Genomic DNA, 13,060 nt, shown 5'->3' on the forward strand with positions numbered 1-13,060 from the left:
CTAAGATGGAAATGAAGCTCCCAGGATGCTTATTTGCTGGATAAAAACGTGAATCCCAGGATGAATTGGAGTGATGCTTCTGGGAAACAGATGCAATCAGCAAATAATTCCCCCCTAGGGACTGTGCAGGCCTGTGCTTCCTGGATCTGCTGACAGTCAAGCTCCTGCTTCTGATGCCCTTGTGCCCAGGACAAATACTGCTGGGGAACTGGGGCTGCTTTCCTGAATGACAGTCATTCTTTCCTGAATGACAGACAATCCCAAGAGGAACAGGGGCTTAGACAGGAAAATGGGGAGTGGGGGGAGTGAAGAGGATGAAGTTCCTGCATGGTCTTTTATTTATCTTTTTGCACCCAGAGCACAAGATGCTGCTCAGGCACACTGTGCTTGGTGAGCTTGGATGCTCCAGATCCAGACACTTTCACAGTAAAGGAAGGAAGGTCAGACCATGGGGAAGGCTCTCCTGGCTGTGGTTGAACATGCAGCTTGCAGAGGGGCTGAGCTGCCAGACCTGTTGGTAGCTGGTGCCTACCATTGCTAGAGACCACCCTGATCCCACACTCCACACCTGCCCTCCAGCCTTTGCCCAGTGACCAGTCTGGTGTCCTCTCCTGAGCCATGCTGGGGTCTTCCCCTGCAGCTCTAAGGAGATCCCGTGGCCATTACATGCGCTACGATGCCCTTGGCCCTTGTAAAGCTTTCCCCACAGGCATCTTGTGCCATGTTTCTGATTAAACCACATTGTTTTCTAGTTGCTTCTTTGAACCAGAGACCCTCGCGTGTTGGCTGTGTTGAAAACGAAGCTTGGGGTCCAGACCTGAGAGGAAGTCTTGCAATCCCTCTTCTCCCAGGCTGGCAGCTCTGTTACATCTTTCCCATGCTACCTAGGTGCACTATCTCCTACTAATTCAGCTCTGGACCTTTGAGAACCTTCTGTTCACAGCTGCTTTGAGAGCCTTCCATCCAGACCTGCAGATCCATCATGCCCTGGGCTGCTGCACCACGCTGATGGTGTGCCACAAACCTTTCTCCACTCAGGGCACAGTTTGTGGCACATGGTCATGCCAGTTCTCAGCCCAAACCTTTGCCAGGTCTGGAGTTTTTTTCCCTCCCACCTTCCACACTTGTGTCAGCTCCACACGGTCTGAGCATATTGCTCATAGACATCCCAGCTGTGGGCACCTCTGCCTGAGCCCTACACTGATGTAGGAGCTCATCCAGTCCCATTCCTACTCCACTGCTCGGACATAGCCATGGTCCCAATCCCAGCCCATTCCCTCTCCCATCCTGTTCCTGCCGTATCTCCCTGCTCCCACTTGTCTTTCTTGGTCCAGCCTGGCCTTACTGGGGCATAGGGTGTGTGGGGTCTCCTCTCCTGCTGCTGGCAAACTCCTGGCTGAGCCTGCTGGCACAGCCCTCCTGCAAGGAGACGTGCTGGGAAACGAGCCTTGAGAGTCACTTCTGAGCAAGGGGTGTGGGCAGGGTCAGGAGTGGTGGGTGAAGGTGGGACCCCACCGAGCAAAGCAGGAGGCATGGGGAGAGTGCAGGGGACAGGGCTGGCACACACAAGGTGTCAGAGCCTGCTCACAGGACCTGAGATACCCCACAGCCAGGCCCGTGCCAGCTGTGCTCCGAGCCCTGCTCTCTCCATGGCCTGGCAGGAGTGGTCAGTCAGAGTCTGCTCCCAGAGCTGAGAGAAAGGGTTGTTCACCAGCATTGCAGGGCAGTCAGGTTGTGCACCAGGCAGAGGATCTGCTCCTCCCTTCAGAGGTGGTTGGATGGAGACAGGCTTCCAGGCAGCACCTCAGGGCTCCCACCCTGCTCCCACAGGCTCAACAGCCCCCTTTGTGCCATCCCTCAGGATGCTGCCTTGTGAAATGGGAAGAGAAGAAACACAAGAGGTCTGGCTCAATGGGGCTGCTCCCTGGAGCAGAGCCCTCCCTCCTCTTCAGGAATTATTTCCTTGAAAGACACAAAGCAGCACAAAACTGCCTCTTGCTCAGCTCCATCTGCCATGTGGGGGCTGGGTGCAGGGAGGCCACGGTTACTCACTGCATTTGCCAGACAGACATGGCTTTGGGAGGGTTTTTCACCATGTGGAGCCTAAGGAAGACATGTGTCTGGTTTACCTGTACCAGGAGCTGCTCGGGAAAGTCCTGAAAAAAAAAAGTGTGTTTTTATGGAGAAGAGCTTCCTCAAAAACCACAGTAAATTCTGGCATCTAAAAATCTGGCACTGCGTCACTGCTGAGCATCTGTCTTCGAGGCCAGCCCCACAGAGAGAAAGTCATCAGGGGCCGAAGCATCCTTTAAAACACAAGCCTTGGCTAACCACAAACATGCAACCCTCCTGACTTCTAAGCCACACGTCAGCCTCCTCCAAAGGATGAGAAGGTCCAGACACAGTCCCCTGATTTAGGACAGCTGGAGGAGGGCACAGGTTGCAGGAAGGAAGGAGCACCTCCTCCCCAAGAGGAACTGGGTAGAAGCACATACTGAGTCTCAGTCTTCCAGCAGTCATCCCAGTCCTCTTTGTGTGGCTCATGTCCTTCCACAGCAGATACCCAGTGTGGAAATGAGCCCACATCACGCACACTGGGCTTGATGCTGCACAAACCCAGCCTGCCATCATGGTCCTGGTCCCACACAGCTGATCTTTGGCTGCCCAGCAGAGCTGTTACAAGTCAGCAACTCTCAGCCAGCAGGGAGGGCACAGATGTGCAAATGGGGAAAAACCTGCCAGAGATTTTCTCAGCATCTGGTACAATGCTAGAAGACTCGGGTTTGGACAATTATGGTTTAAGTATTTCTATTACCGATGCCAGATGAAGCGTTTGAGCCCTTATCAGGGTAACTAGTAGCAAGTAAGGTGACTGCTAAGTTCACATTACTTTTTTCCACCTTTCTCTTTCCCCACAGATCTGTGCTGGCGTAGAAATCACGGCAGTAAACAAACATCAAGGCTTGTTATCAAACACATATAAAGACAGAGAAATGTTCCAGTCCTATCTGTGGGGCAGGGTGAGCCAGGCAAGCACTAGCTGGGCCCTCCGTGTGACTTGGAGGTAGGGACAGGAGTAGGGAAGCTCATCCCAAAAGCTGAGACTTCTTGTTGTTTTAGAAGACCAGCAAAGATTTCATTTCTGTCTGAATTGTCTCTTGAATTTACCAACTCACAGAAACAATCAGGCAATTTTTGTGCAATAACCACAGCCAGTCCAGGCTCAATTCTCACCTTTTAATGTCACCCCCAGATCTACCTGCCACAGGAAGAAATAAGCACAGTTCGTTAGCCCAGTGTGGGCAGGGCAGAAAACAATAAGCCTGAAGTGCATCAAGGAGGGCTTAATTTTGGCCCATCTCTAAATGTTTTAAATAACAAACACAGTTAAGCACTGAAATCATTGCCTAGGGGGTCTGTGAAGCCTGTATCCTCGAATGCTTTCAGGAACAGAACAGAGGCAAACATCTGTCTGGGCTAGCTTGGGTTCAGCTGGCCCTATCTTACGGCAGGGTATGGACCAGCTGACCTCTCATTATGCATCAGCCTTTCCCATCTCACTTTCCAGATGTGTTTATTCAGCTCCTCTGTCACAGGGTGACCCCTCCCTGTGTGTTCACAGGATGTGTGGCACACTGCTGAGCCTGATGCTGAGCGAGTTGATCTGACTTGTGAAATCATGTTTTCCTCGAAATTAGGATGAGTTTTGAGATATACATAAATGTATAGAATAGCAGAGAATATTTATTAGGGTTGAAATTAACATTGATTGATTTGATTTTTGCTGATTAGGTAATTATGAGAACTAAAGGGGTAATCACCTTTTCGACGAGGAAATGAAACAATCATCCAAGCTAGACAAGTCCTGAGTTTCTAATTTGAGCAGGAAAAAAAAAAGCTACAGGTGAAGTGGAAAGAGCAGGATCTATGTCATGTTGCCTTTTAGTCTCCAAGCAGACAAGGGCTGGGACTTTTCCCACCACACTCATCTCAGTTTTATCCATCCATATGCCTTGGGAGATGGACTGAGGAGAGGTGCAAGGGTTAGCCTGGCAATGCAAGGTTCAGATCTTGGCTTACTTCACAGCCAGAGGAGGAAGAAGCCTTTCCTACCCCTCTCCACCTCACCAGAAGTATGAACAGACCTGTCAAGTCACTGACAGCTGAACATGAGGCTCACAGGAGCAAGTCCTGCCTCACTCCCCTCCCTGGACCTGTCCCTCACACCTGCAGCCCCTCAGGGCCTCTCTCCCCCAGGGTGACCCCCAGACTGGTTCAGTGGATGTTTGGGATATCTCCAGGGTTCACATCTCAGTGCTCTGGGATTTCCTCTCCAGTCAGCAACACGGGAAAAAGCCACCAAGTGTAGTCCTCAGCCTCACACCCCATCCCCAGCAATTGCCACCCCTCTTTGCCTTGTGTATGGCTTGGATACCTGTACAAGTGCCATGATTCCTTGCCCCTGTTCCCACCTGTATCATCATAGAAGCCAGGATGAAAGGACACTCTGGAAAGCCAGCTACCCTCAGTCCCTTGAAAACAAAACAAACAAAGGCCTTTTCTCAGCTGCAGTGGCATGAACAGAGCTTAGTCCCCCTGGCCGCTCCAGGATGTGGCTGAGATATATCAGGGAAGAGCAGCTGTCAGCATGGATGTGCCTAAAATTAGCTCAAAGAGAAGGTTTCCTCCATTTATTTATTTATTTGCTCCTTAAAAGGCCCCTTCTTATTAGATGCAAATTCAGCACAAAACCTTCAAGCCAGTACAAAGGCACTGCTAATATTTTTCAATTACACTGAGAGGAAGGTCACAGCACTTTGCGTTTGAACTTCTGCTTGGGGTAGAGGCTGTAGCAAAGGGGGGACTCTTTGGAGATTTGGCTGCAGGAATGTATTTGGAAGAGCTGCACCATGTGCAGCAGGTTCAGCTGGTGTGATGGTGTGCTGGAGACCAGTGTGTCACTTATTTGATGTTTGAGGTGCCCCACGAAGAAATAATGGAGAATGGGTCTCTAACCTTAATTTATCTCCTTTCAGATATACACACACTGCCTCCCAAGAGGTTTCTTATTATACATTATGGCATCTGCTTTCATCTGTTTGCCAGCTTTTGCCTACCATCCATCTTTCCCACCCTCTGATAATTCTAGGACTCCCTCACCAATTTCACTCCCTCAGACTGGAGGGGAAGGAAGGGTGTGGAAAAATCTTAAAGATACTAGATTCCAGCAAGTGTTTTGTCAAAGAGAATTACCTCAATAAGGCCTTTTTTAAGCAAAAGACTGGAGAAAGAATCCCCTCCTTCTTAGAAAAGAATCCACATATGGCATAGATCCATAAGAAAGCAGGCTTGATCACTTCTGCTGCTCAGGGGACCATCTGTTAATTACAGAGCTCACAAAACTTTATCTCTTCACCTCTGTTTGGCTCATGACACGGGGACTGAAATGGGAATACCTACACAGACATTTAGAAGAACTGAAAAATAACGAAAAAGAACTCTAGGGAAAAAACAACCTCAAATTTCCTTTAACGTACTTAGTCCATCCCACAAATCTCAGAAAAATACCTTAGTATTTCTTTGTGCATACTCCTGGAAGGGGCTTTGCAGGACACAAGTGTGCCTTCAAACTCTTCCTGACACCTTGCTCTGCAGTGACCCACAGCCATCCAGGAGCTGGGTCCTGAGGCTGCTGCCTTTGTGCAGACTTGCTGCTCTCCCAGCTGCCTTCTCTTCCTGCCTTTCATTTCCTACTCTGCTTACCATACTTTTTGAGGTGAGGAATTTCCATCACCATTGCAGGAAGGCACTGGGCAAGCCTGGGGCAGGGGCCTGCTCCTGCAGCATGGAGAGGCTATGAATGAAGTGGGCAGTGAGTGGCAGCACACCTGGATCACCCCTGCACACAGTCATGCTAAAATGCAACATGTCTGGTGTAGCCTGGTCAAGTTGTGCCACAGCCTTTGTCTCCTGACTCTAAAAGTTCTTGGACACAAGTTTTTCATCTGTACAAGCATGGGAGGCCATGCACTACAACTCTGTGCTACCAGAGCATAAATCACAGGTGGGCTGGAGCACTGGCAGGCCATTCCATCTGCAGCTAGTCTCAACATTCCAGGTCCAGGAGCAAAGTTTCCAGGCTGCAGCTTCAATTTTTTCTGATCCACCAAGTCAATTGGATGCACATGCAAGTTGGATCCTGAGATTTTATGGCTTTTTAATGAGAAGGTGAGAACTATTTACACTCTGCATAAACTCTTCCCTTGAGACAGCAATCCTGCTCAGGGTTAAAGGCCTGCTAGAGCTGCCTGACTACCATATCTTTATCCTCTTCTCCAACAAAATACATCAGAGAGCAGGAAGTCAAGCATCTCAGAGTACATCTGGCCTAAAAACCCAGCCCCCCTGCCCCACATCGCTCATCCGTCTGCTCTGATGGCATCAATGTTGCTCTGAACAGCACTGCAAGTAGTGCTGATTGCAGAGCAGCAGCAGGAAGATGGGAATCATTAAAGCAACTCAGCCAAAGCCCTGTAATTAATTAGTTAGAAAAGCATCTTGGCGTTATTAGAGAGGCCTCAGCAGAGGAAGCGACACCTCTGTTCTAACAGACTCACCTTCCGCCAGGGCTGCTGCTGTGATGTTTGACATTGTGCTGGTGTAAACAGAAATTAGAAGTCAGTGTGACGGAGAGAGGAGCCACTGGCAGGCTGTGCCCTTGGCCAGGGCTGTGCTGTGTGCTGGGAGGTGTCCGTGCTTTGCTCACAGGCAGAAATCAGATCCTGGAAAAAGCTCAGGTAGGGATGATTGTTGCTCAACCAGGAAGACCCTGATTTCTGCTGTGATTAAAAGCAAACCCAGATTTCCCAGGGTATTGAACATGAATCTGGTTATCCAGGTGTTTGTGATTATAAACAGCTAAACATACACAAAAATGCCCCCCCAGACTCCAGGAACTGGTGTCTCCTGGGATCTAGACACATGCAGGATGCTGCTGTCCCTGGCAAACATGCACAGGCTGGCTGCATGGAGAACTGGGCCATGCCAGAACTGCATATTCATGGCATGCAAATGTTAAGCTACTGCAAACTCCCACAGCTGTCATCAGCACACAGTACCATGGCCATGAGCCCCAGAGATGGAATAACATCCTATGGGGAGCAGCAGGATGCTGCAAGATCTATGTGTTACTGAAAATAAGAGCATCAAAAGGAAGATGGAAACACAAGACTAAAATAGTCTTGGCTGTTTTAAGGACTCTTAATTTCCTCTGGGGCAGGAGGCCAGGCAGTGTGGCTGGTGCACGGGGCGAGGAGGAGGCAGGAGGCCTGGCTTTCCCACTGACCTGCCATCATACCTTTGGCAACTCTTTTTTTTTTACCATGTGCTAATTTTGCCCTTTCCCCACTTGGTACTGTCAGCCTCTAGGAATTCATAAGTCTTGAGCTGGTCCTCCGAACACCATGATTTTGGCTTAAAAATCAAGAGCTATAAGCATATACATATGAATTATGTGCCTTTTTGAGTGGCCTTGTGGTTTCTGACTTTTTGCAGATCATATTTCCAACTGAGCAGGTCAGATTTTTTTATTATGATTATTATTATTTTAAATGAAAGCCAAGAATTTCACATAAACACAGGGCTCTGGCAGCATGAGTTGGCAGCATTGCCCGCTCTTCGTGTGTCCTGCCTGCTTGGGCAGGGAGCATCTGAAGCATGGGCTGTCACTGGCCATGCCTGCAGAGCATTAAGCAAAACTTCCCCCGTCTCAGCTGGCTTACTGAACTTCCCCAGGGCAACTGACAACAGCCAGCCATTCCCCAGATGTTTGCAGTGAGGGCAGTAGTTGGGATAACTCCTCAGTTTAGCCTGCATTAGAGCACAGGTAAGCGACAGCCTGGAAGGGACCAAGGAATAGGCTTCTGAGGAAGATTTTTGGTGCATCCTATCTTGGCCCTGCTGTTACAGCCCTGCCAAGGTGCTACAAGTGCTCTTCAAAGCAGCAGAAAAACTAAGCACTGAGAACTTGCCAGTGCATGCATTTGCTGTTCTCTTTGCTGAGTTTCAGATGAGATCCTGGGCATACTTTGGGCAGAGTTTTGAGAGGAAGATTGTGCGTAATTGAACTGCCTTGCTCATTCCATGGTGAGCAAAAAACTGCAGTTCCCCATGTTTTACCTTGAAGATGTGTGGATGTACCATGGGAAGCTCCCTGTCTGTGCAGCTGTCACCAGCTCTGCGATAACAAGAATCATGTCTTTGGCTCTCAGCTCTGAAGCTCATCTCTTCACATTCTGAACTGAAGATGTTCTCTGAATAAATGAACAAACTGAGATCTTCAAATGAACAACAGATTCTTCCTCAGGTCAGCTTTGCAGAGAAAGCAAATATTTCAGGAGAATATGGTTACTGCTCATAGCTCTCTGGAGCCAGCCTGCTGACTCCTCTGGGGTGGCTGTAAATCTGATGATGGTTCAGCTGAAGGACCTCACAGATGCTATTTCAGGCTGATATAATGTACCATAAATGGAATTGAAAGCACCCATCTATAGCAGACAAAGCCTTTCTGGTTCATTCAAACACCGAGGAAACTGACCATTGTATATATGCACAGTTGGGATTCATCCAAAAGTGAGTGGTAGCCAAAAGAATTTACACGTTCCCTGGCTGGGAAACATGTTGATTTCAGAAGGCAGCAAAGGTAACCCAAGGATACAGGGAGACTCCCTTGCCTGGCATCCAGTGTTTGAATCTCATCCTTTGACACACCATGAAAGGGAAGAGTCCCAGAAGGACAGAAGAGCCCCCACCATATATGATATTATTCATTTAGAGGCAACAAGGCATCTGGTCTCCATGGAATGGCAAGAAAACAGAACTTGATCTGGCTGAATTTTAGGGGGTGTCTGTCTAGCTAAAGTGATACATCAATAAACGTAATATCACAATCAGCTTGTGGAATGCATTTCTATAAAGCCCTGCAGAGAACCAAGAGGATTCAGAAAGGTTTGGGGGTGCAATTCATCAGCTCTCAGTACAGGAACAGCCACCAGCCCCCATGTATCGAGAGAGATTGAAAGCAATCACACAACCCCAAATGAACACGGTGGCAGGGGGAGCCCGTCTTCACTGCGTGAGAATATGCCTAATTAGCGAGGTCAGGGAGGGGTCCCGTGGGGCAGATGGCCACGCCAGGGGTACACAGGGTGCTCTGGGAAGCCGTGCTCCTGGCAGTGGTCCCACGTGGGCCACAGAACCAGAGGGATGCGTGGTCTGATCCTGCCTGGCAGTTTCTGTGCAAAATGGGGCCAATTTGCTGGGAAGCTTCCTACTCCCAAGGAGGGAAGAGGTGGGCTGCGAGTTTAACAAACATTTTGGTATTTGGAAGTCATTCCCAGCTCTCGTTTAACACACAGACTGCATTTCCCGTTGCTAACTGGCAGCAAAGAGCTCATCAACATTTAAATAAGAGGCTTGTTAATGCCAGCGTGAGGCAGGTTTGCATGCCAAGGCTGGCTAAGGTTTTGTGCCAAGGATTTTCTAAGAGAGAATTTCTCTAGGAAACTCCTTTAAAAGGAAGAATTCACTACTGGTTAAAGAGAGCAAGGGCTTAATTTGAAGAGGTGCTGAGCTGGTTAAGTCAAATGGATGGTGCAAGAGCTGAAAGCCTGTGAAAATCAGACTCCAGCTTTTAAATCAATTAACTGAAGAATGGCATGGGGTGTTTCGCAACTGATTGTGCTTTCTGCAATGCAATAACTGAAGGAAGAAAAGGCTACACATAACCTCTTCCTTCAGTGCCACTGACTTGCCCATCGATGGTAAATATGCTCAGGTGAGGCTTTAAATGCACCTGTTACCTGAGTGTGGGAATATTATGTTCTACAAATGGTCAAATGTGCCTTAGTGCAGGGAGGATGTGCAATATTTGGCTCTGTTTCTAGATCTCAAATGAGTCCTGTAAATTACAAAGCATTTTTTCTCTAGGACTTCGTTTTGAGCCTTCCATACAGAGAAGGAGCCGTCATCTCAGAGCCACTGGAGAGGACGGGTGGCAGTTTTGGCAAAGCTAGAGGCTCCCGTGCTATATGTCTCTATAGCATGGTTTATTGCCTTTCCGTGTTCCATCACAGAACAGGAGTAATGTCCGTGGTGTCAGAATATGCACATGGTAATTGGCTTTTGCTGTAATTAAATGCCTCAGTGCCAGCGTTTAATCAGCCACCAAAGCCATTTATTGCCTCATATACGGCTGCACGGCAAGCATTACCCCTTAATTAGTTGCTGAAATAGTGATGATTTAGCAGCGTCTTTATATTTATACTTTAAGACAGTAGATTCAGTCCAACACCAACAATATGGCAAGATAAAAAAGCAGACCATTCTGCTATGCAATGATTTGGGTTTATTTATTTTTCCTTACCTTGTGGGAAACGCTGTCATGTATAACTCCTGGTGACACTGCACTGGAGGTGATTAAAACTTGGAAAGCAGTTGCTACCTCTCTGTTCTGCTCCAGGGCTGACCTTGTGTATTTTAAGTGGATTCAGTATCAATAAAACATTGTCCCCAAAAACTCTCAGCAGCAAAGAAGTGTAGGCGTCACCCCCTTTGATTCACTATTACCAGGACTGCCTGGTCAGGCAGAGCAGAGGCGGAGAGCTCCCAGTCTTCCTCACAGGAGTTCCCTGGGGAAAAGAACTCCTTTGTGTCACCGGAGTAGTGGCACTTTGTTTGGCACGACCCTGGCAGGTTGTGACAGGTGATGCTGACAGCAGCAGCAATTCTCCTGACAGCCCCACCCAAACTCCTCTTCCCCCTTTTCGCTGCTTGTTTTTGCAGCCATGGTGGTGCTTTGTGATGCAGCCACCTCCCCTTTTGGGGGGAATGGAGCACTGAAAGGGCCCACTCACTGTGTCCATTCATCTTCTCCAGTTTCAGTTGTCTGAAAGGTCTGGTCTAATCTTTCAGAGTCCCTTGACAGTTAATGGCATGAGAAGAGACCTCTCCAGAAAGCAGTTCACCCTGCCATGAAGAAACTGCCAGAGGTACGTTGGAGGAATGGCTCTTTGGAAGTTTCCATCTCTCACAGAGGAAGCCCTGCTGCTCTCTTGCATTGGTCTCTTCCCTTCCAAACTATTATTCCAAACCCTTCCCAGAACACCAATACTGCCTGCTAAGACCAGCACTGGGGACAGATTTGACAGCCTTCCAGGTTTCTTTCCAGCTTTGAAAACCCCTGAGGAAGCTCACGAAGCCCCTGAAATCTTCTCAAAATCGACTAGAAAGGAAAATAAAACTCCTTTTTTGAAAGAGAAGTCATACAGGAGGTTAGCCCAGATAAACATCAAATAAACATCTCAGACTCACCTTTGTTCAAAGCCAGGTGGTGAAATCTCCAGTAGCCACAGCTGGGGATGACCATTGCACCACGAGAACACAGGGGTACCACTGCTTCTTCATTTGACCAGGGACATCACCAACAGAGCCAAATTGTCAATTCTGCCTCCATCCCTCCCTCAGGCTTCGACAGCCCCCACTGGCACCTGGATTTACATACACTTCACTCCCAATGCTTTCATTGTCTTCAAAGGATTCTGGTAGCCTTTGATTGCAAGAAAAGCCGTGCCAAACGATGGAATTAACAGCTCCCCCACCCTTGGCCCTCGCCTCTGGCCCCTGGCCTGCTAATGCATTTTGATTTGCGTGTGGACAATGTATCCCTGGAACTTTTCCACCGTAACAAGTTTAGGAAAAAGTACCTTGTGCTACAAAGGAAGTAATAATATCGAGTTTGGAAAACTAGACAGCAGTTTGAATAGACTTGAAAGCCCACACCATCACACTCCCTTTACTGCCAAGAGAAAGCCTGTCAGACTCTCGTGTCCTGTAGGAACAAGCTGCAGTTTGTCCTTTCCTGAGGGAGAACACAGGCCCTTCCTAAAGTCCCCTGGGGAAGGGGAGGAGGAGCTGGAGTGAGGCTGCTGCCTGTGCCTCCTTCCACGGCTAACAAAAGTCCCCTGACAATACATAACCTACTAAAGAAGTCCTTCATTTTCCTTGGTGGTGGGAAAGTAAGGATGGGATTTAATTTACAGCCAAGAATATTTAGTCTGAACAGTAGGAAAGACTATCCGAGGGTGAAGAGAACACTGCTATAGAGAGGACTGCCAGGAGAGGTTGTGGGACCTCCATCTGCAGATGTCTTCAAGGTCACACTACATAAAATTTTCTTGGGAGTGACACGGAGGGAGTGGATTTAGCTGTATTGTGTGCCTTGGGATCTTTCTACAGCTCTCAAAAACTGTTTTAAGATAACCACTTCTGCTGATAGGGAGGACAGTATTCACCTCATTTAACCCTTAAAGGCACAGAACAAAGCTGTCTCAGATGCTTACCTAAAGAAAAGATGACATAACTTCTCCGCTGACTGGAGGGCCACGTTAGACAACAAAGCTGTCTTCCAGGCTGCTAAAGTTCATGGAAATTAATCCCACCTTGAAGATGGTCTGTGCAGCTCTGCGCAGGAGATTTCTGAGAGAAAAAGGCTTTTATAAAAAGGTCTAAGGATAGAAAGGGTAGAAAAACAGAGGCTATAAGGAGGGTGCAGATATTAACATGTATTTTTGGAAAAGCTTACCGGGATGCACTGGATTGCCCACCACATGAAGCATCTCTATCAGGGAGAGCGTTCAGTGCTTCACCAGCTGCTCTGGCTCAAGAGGTGGAGGTCAGGCTGTGTGGTGATCAGTGACATTTTTTAAGCAGATGGGGACAATCCTGATTATTTACCGCAATGATAGCCTAGAAACAAGTTTCTAGAAGAGACAGGCTTTGCTAACCACACTTCTTTCTACTCTTCCCGTAACAGTTTGAATAATGTTCCTCCATTCAGCTGCAGAGCAAGGTGCGTGGCTCTGCTGTCACCCCATCACAACCCAAATTTGAGAACATTTGTGGACCCCTCTGCAGATTACTGCATGGTTTAGGAATTGATTGCTCTCCACAGCCCAGGCACACATTTTTAGGAACAGTGCAAAATTCATCAAGAGATGACCAG

The sequence above is a fragment of the Corvus kubaryi genome, unplaced genomic scaffold, assembly GCF_017639235.1.
Source record: "Corvus kubaryi isolate FWS band 111438036 unplaced genomic scaffold, C.kubaryi_AGA036_p1.0 37397, whole genome shotgun sequence".
NCBI lineage: Eukaryota > Metazoa > Chordata > Aves > Passeriformes > Corvidae > Corvus > Corvus kubaryi.